The sequence below is a fragment of the Cupressus sempervirens genome, chromosome 3 (assembly GCF_028749045.1).
Source record: "Cupressus sempervirens isolate cs-2001-9-10 chromosome 3, ASM2874904v1, whole genome shotgun sequence".
Classification (NCBI taxonomy): domain Eukaryota; kingdom Viridiplantae; phylum Streptophyta; class Pinopsida; order Cupressales; family Cupressaceae; genus Cupressus; species Cupressus sempervirens.
In genome coordinates this window covers 1,097,762,672-1,097,769,053 of record NC_143120.1, presented here as the reverse complement: position 1 = coordinate 1,097,769,053, position 6,382 = coordinate 1,097,762,672, and the positions used below count along the sequence as shown (strand labels likewise).

General features: G+C 34.6%; 1 pseudogene; it reads right to left on the bottom strand.

The window, feature by feature from the left end:
* Nucleotides 1-878: 878 nt before the first annotated feature.
* On the bottom strand, nt 879-1,377 carry LOC149570610 (uracil-DNA glycosylase, mitochondrial pseudogene; annotated as a pseudogene).
* Between the last annotated feature and the right edge of the window lie 5,005 nt (nt 1,378-6,382).

The window sequence follows — 6,382 nt, the reverse complement described above, 5'->3', positions numbered from 1 at the left end:
TACACAAGGGGCCCACAACAACCCCTACCAAATTTTGAGGTTTTTTGACAATTTGCTATGTTGCTATTAGAAAACCTCACCATTTTCTAGTAGTGATATAGTGAATTGCCAAATTTTGGACTTTTTCGACAAGTTTGAATATGCTAATGTCACCTTGTTTTGAGTGTAAATTTGTTCAAAATTTCATCTTATTCACCTCCAGTTGTCCTACATGTCCAAGTCAAGTATGGGGCCCCACATAGCATGAGACTTCCAAAACAATTTGTCTTTGGACATTATGCATATTGAGTGCAATACTATTTAAAAACCAAAAGTTCATCCACCACAATGCATGTGGGATAAAGCATTCAAATCCCCTTTTGCCTGCACATGTCTCCTTTGTTGGCATGAAGATGGGACTTGATTTGGGCATCATTCTCCTACACTGAGCTCTCTCCTTTGCCCCACGTGGACCTATTTGGTGCTAAGTCTTCCCTTATGCATGCCTTGCATGGGCATTTTGAAACTTGCAATTCTTCCTTAACCAGCCCCTGCTCCAAAAAAGTTGGGCTCTATTCTTCTAACCATGCTACCTGCTCCTCTTCATGGGTTGGTATTTCTTTAAACTTTATTAGCACCTTCCTCTTTGGTGTAGGCTGTAACTACTCACTCATTGTCTTCTTTAATGGCCTGTGTTGCCATTGTTACATTGGGCTGCTACTTTCCTTCAACTTCATGCCACGTGGGGTCTCTGTTTCTTAGCTGCTAGCTGCTCTGCTTAAAATTGTGGCACCTTTATTTTTATGTGTATGCTCTTTTCTTGCCACAAGGTCTTTATGGCTTTAGCTAGCAGCTTCTCTATTGCTCACTACCTTGTTTATTGGTGTGAGCTCCTTTTTTTAAAAGCATGGGTTTGCTTGATGTGCTTGCACAATGAGCATAGTATTGAGCAAAAGAACACCTTCCATAGCCCATCTCTCCAACTTTCCATGTGAAGGGTTGGATCTCTTTAAATATATTTACTAAGCTTGGAGGTATTTTGATACCATTTGGAACAAAGAAGCAAAGCCCCATTGTTGGGCCTGGACCATGGTAAGGATCTTGACCAATAATGACAACCTTTACTTTGTCAAATGGGCATGAGTTCAAGGCATTGAATACAAGAGCAGGAGCTGGATAAATAGGAATACTTCCTCTAGATTCTTGTGCCACAAATTTTGAAAGCTTTTGCATCTACGATTTTTGAAATTCACTTGGAAGTGCATCCAACCAAGACTCTTCAGCAATAAGATCTTCTAGCTTTAGAAAAGGCATTCCTTTTACCTTCGAATTTGCAACTCTCTCTTCACAAATCTTGCACGTGTGCTTGGCTCTTGCTAGTGATTTGTTCATTTCCATTCATTTAATTTTCTCAGAATTCAATTGTTGTTGAGCACTGGTAGCAGTTTCTTTTGATTTTTGGCTACCATTATCTCAAAAAGTGGAAGAGGAAGAAGATTAGACACCTGCCTTGTCATTGTGTGAAGCATGGAGGATTTTGTCTTTGCTGAAAGAATTTTCTCATACAATGTCTGATGTAGCCTAAAGAGCACATAATATGAATCATTGCCATATAAAATATTAGAATCTTTTTGTGCTCTATTGTTTGAACTAGATGGCACATGCTTTTACAAAAGTTTTGGTCATTAGGTACCCCATCCTTTCTCTAGAATTCATTATTAAGAAATTCACTCCTCATCTTATTAATCTGGCACAAATTAGTTGGGCTCCAAAGTGGGTTTGGCTAAAAAAAATTCATTTCCAAACAACTGACTATCTCAAATTGTTCTACTCCTCATCTAATGTTGACCAAAATCAAATTTAACTGCTAAACAATCGATTTGAAGCTCATTTTTCATAATCTGTAAATTGTCAATTTAATACCAAAGGGTCCTTTGACCGTTTTAACAAATTGACCAGAATACTTGATCAAGCTCTAAAAACTAGCACACTAAATCTATGTTCTACATACTTGTACCATGTCAAACTCATCTCATGAAAAATTTGGGGTTAAAAGATAATGACCGTTAAAGTTGCCCTCTCAAAACTGCCTACAAGAAAATAAGTTACAAAATAATAAGTTGCAATTGGAATCGGCTTCAAAAACTGGGCAAATTAATACTTGAGAAGATGAAAAACTGAGCATCGGTTCACTGTCACGAGGAGAATATGGATCTACAATTTGGCCTCATGATGAATAACATGGTGTAAATGATGAGTGATCAAATTGGGCTACTCAAATTTGCAAACTGGAAACAATGGCAGAAAAGTGATTTTTGCAAACGGAATGGACCTGGAAAAGTGTTTAAACGAATTTGTCAAGATTTGAAAATTGACACACTTAAAGTATTTTTGGAGAACAACATAGTGGTACTATCCATTTGATCTCATCTATCACAGATTTCAAGTTATAACATCACGAATAGGGATTCCTACAAATCTGCAAATGTTGACACTAGTAAAAAGCTAGAAATTTCATTTGGAATCGTGTTTTGAAACTAATGAAACAGATTCATCATTTGCTCAAAATTGAAACATAAAAATCCTCTGACCTCAAAAATGCAACTAAAAAGCAATTTTAGCATTTTGGGCAACTGGGTCAAAGTTATATCACATCAAACAGGGCCTTCTAGAATTATGTGCAATTCATATTAGCATGACATTGATAACTGACCAACTTTGAGGGTTTCAAAACCTAGGCAAATGAACTCAAAATAACTCAAAATATAAAACATAGGCTCTCAAGTATGGACACTAGACACTCCCAAAGTGGCAAGTCATGAAACAATACTGGGTATGAGATATTCAGATGCAAACATGGCCTCCTATCGCTATTTGACACTGGTGAAAATGTAAATTTGACAAATGCTCAAAATGGGACTTCACGAAATGGCTCAAAATGATAATTTATCATTATGGAACATGTAGATATGCTGAATGGAGGGTGATAGAAGCATTAAACAACTCATGGGGCTCAAAGGTTTAGTCGGGTACACACTGATCAAAAAGCACTTATAAGGCTTGATTTTCTCAATGGTGCTTAAAATTGAGGCTACAATTTTGAGTGCCAACAACGGCTCTATCTAGGGATGCATGTCCCTTTCGAGCATGGTTCTCTGGAAGAAGCAAACCATTCACAAAATAACAAAACTTCTCTCCAACAACTTTATTGTAAATAGGAAACAACTACCACTACTATGTACACATGATGACCCCCAGCCACCAAACTTTCTCATGACCTTTACCTCCTTCAAAAATATGATTCTCATTCCTTTAATTATGAGGTAAACTAAAAATTTAATCTATATTTGCTTCACCAAACACATCAACATTAGCAATCAGCTCATTAGGTAAAACAAAATTATCATCATCACTTTCATAGTGCTTATGAAAACTTGGCAAAACTTCAACCTCTTGCTCACTATGAAAGATAAAACCAACATGCTCATGAATGCCAACATCAAACTAAAAATCATCCCTACTAACTGATTCATGCATCTTGTCTACCAGAAACACAAAGTGCCCATATTCAACTTTATAGAAAGAGTTATATATATCATGAATCTTCAACTCACCTTGACCTTGCATCTCCTCAAGTGTTGCCGACTGAATTTCAAATGAGCAATCAGATTTATATTCACACATAACATCATCATCAAAATCTGAAATTACTTCATAACCACCTGATGTATCTTCACAATTGAAATGTTGATTAGTTTTTACCTTATTTGTATCATCATAAAACTTACTATGAAGTGTCAGTTTTTCTTCAAAGGAAACTCCATCAAACACCTCATCTTCAAGCTTGCAAAATGAAACATTATTAGAGAATTCAACATCACAGATGGACGAGGAATTTTCTAAGTTGTTACAGAAGTATGATAGTGTATCACCATTTGCATCTAACCCAGCTAAATCTCAAACCTCCACGTCTTCTTCAAACAAAGGTTTGATAACTCCATACAAGGATCCTCTTTGAACATTTGGAAAAAACATTGGTTTCTCATCATCACAGCCTTCATTATATAAAAAATTATTATATAATTTAAAATCATTACCCACTTCATCCTCATAGAGAAATTTAGCATATGAAGAAAATGTGAAACTATATGAAGAATCACTTGCTATTTCTTCTATCAAACATATAGTGTCCATAAGTGAATTCTCTTCATTATCTTGTTTAGGATAACCATTATGAAAAAACCATCAATCATTCCTAAACCCCTCTCTACATCTTGGAAATTTATTGTCTAATGTAGGAACACTTGGCAACTCTTCACTAAAATCTTCTTATTCAAATTTATTAACATTAACTGGATTCAACATTTATTTATCTTCATACCTTAAGGAAAAATCATTCTCAAATTCTTCATTGGTTAACTAATTTGTATGACACAAAAACTGAGATGCACTTTCCTTTTCAGATTCAAAAAAAGAAGTCATACCTTAACCTTCGGATGAATGTTCACTTCCAGCATTGCTTTCTTCTTCCCAATCAGTATCAGAATCATATGAAGTTGAACATGTAGTATCATTTTCCTCACTTTGATTCAAGTAACCACTCTCATCATCTCCTTCATATGATGCCTCTTGATAATACATTAGATGAGAAACTTTATTGTCATCACTTGAAACATGACTTTTAGCTTCTTCATACTCACGTTGAGATGAATGTCTTTCAAATTCAGATTTAATAACACTTTCAACATGATGTAATCTATGAATAAGATAAATCATTTCTTGCATATCTGACTAATCAAGTGAATCCATATTACCATCTACTGTTGAAACATTTGAAATATATGCACTTTGTTCTTTTGATTGAAATTGAGATGAATGTGACTTACATTCTTCATCATGTGTTATCTCTCCATGCCATGTCGGATCAACAACATCAAACTATGGATCAGAGAGATAAATTTCAGCCTCCTCACTTGCACAAGACTAAGATCTAGGTGCAGCAATTTCATTAGCAACATCATTAGGTGCATAATCAGCATTACAAGAACTGACTAATGTAGCTAATCCTTGATCTACAATATCAACACTTTGCTCATTTTTATCACAGTCTGAAATACATCTTACTACTATGGCATCAAAAATATATGTATCTTTATTTGTAACCGAACTAAATTTCCTTATACATACGTCCTAATCTGAATTTTCAATCTGATTAAAACTTATAGTAGGGGTGTTGATATTCTAATTTGAAATTGAAGCATCAATACCACCTTCATCCTTTCTTTCAGATATACTATGCCGACACACATTTTTAGCAAAATGACTTCTAGTCAATCCATATTTCAAATTATTTTCAATATCCCTTGCAGTCATAAAAGCCTGATATAATGTCCATGGTTCTTTATCCCTTAGTAGATAGTTCATTTTCTTGTCAAATGCATCAAAGTAAATAGATAAACACATTTGATCATTAGGTCTATAACTCTTAGGGATTTCATTCAAAATTCTTGCAAATCTGATGTTAAATTGAGGAACAAGTTCACCATTCTCAACATGAATCTTCAAGAACATACCATAAGAATCAAATATGCTTACTCTTTCTGCAAATTGCTCCATGAAGGAAAAATACAACTTACCCCAAGATGAAATGAAACACAATGGTAGATAAGAAAACTAGTCTCTAGCATCACCTTCTAAGGTTTGAACAAATAGTTTCATGTGCACATCCTCATGAGAAATCTCATAGTCACCCATCAAATCACTAAACAATTCAACATGATGACTAGCTAAAACAAGATGGTTCCCACTAAACTTAGGCAATTTATTTCTAATATCATTAGGAATGAGATTCGGGAAACCATGAATACCATTTAAATTTAATGGCATTTATCTCTTGGTAGAAATAGATCTAGAATTTCAATAATCGGTTGCATACTAGATGAAATGAAAATTGACATTCTTCAAAGTTATGAAACTCATTCACCCATAATAAATCTAATTTGTAATTTGCAGTAGATCTATACCCTTCTACCCATGAATCACTTCAAACACTTCACACAACTTTAAAAACAATAGCTGAAACTCGATCCAACGAAGTGTATAAAACCTTTTAAACTATTCTCCTCTTCTTAGTGTTGAAACTTCACTTGACGGAGAACACATACGTAGAACTCACTTTCAAGGAAAAGGAATCACATGAAAATATAAAAATACCTTTAGTGTTGTTGCATGAAAACATTGATCTATTGATTGGCCTAGTGCTAATCTTATTTCCTTACACTACTAATCAAATCCTTATAGAGCTGCCATCTCCTTGTGGAGAATGAAATGAAATCACTGCTATGATTCACTTTAACAATTCAAATTTCTTATGACAAAAAATCAATCAACACTTTAAAACTTA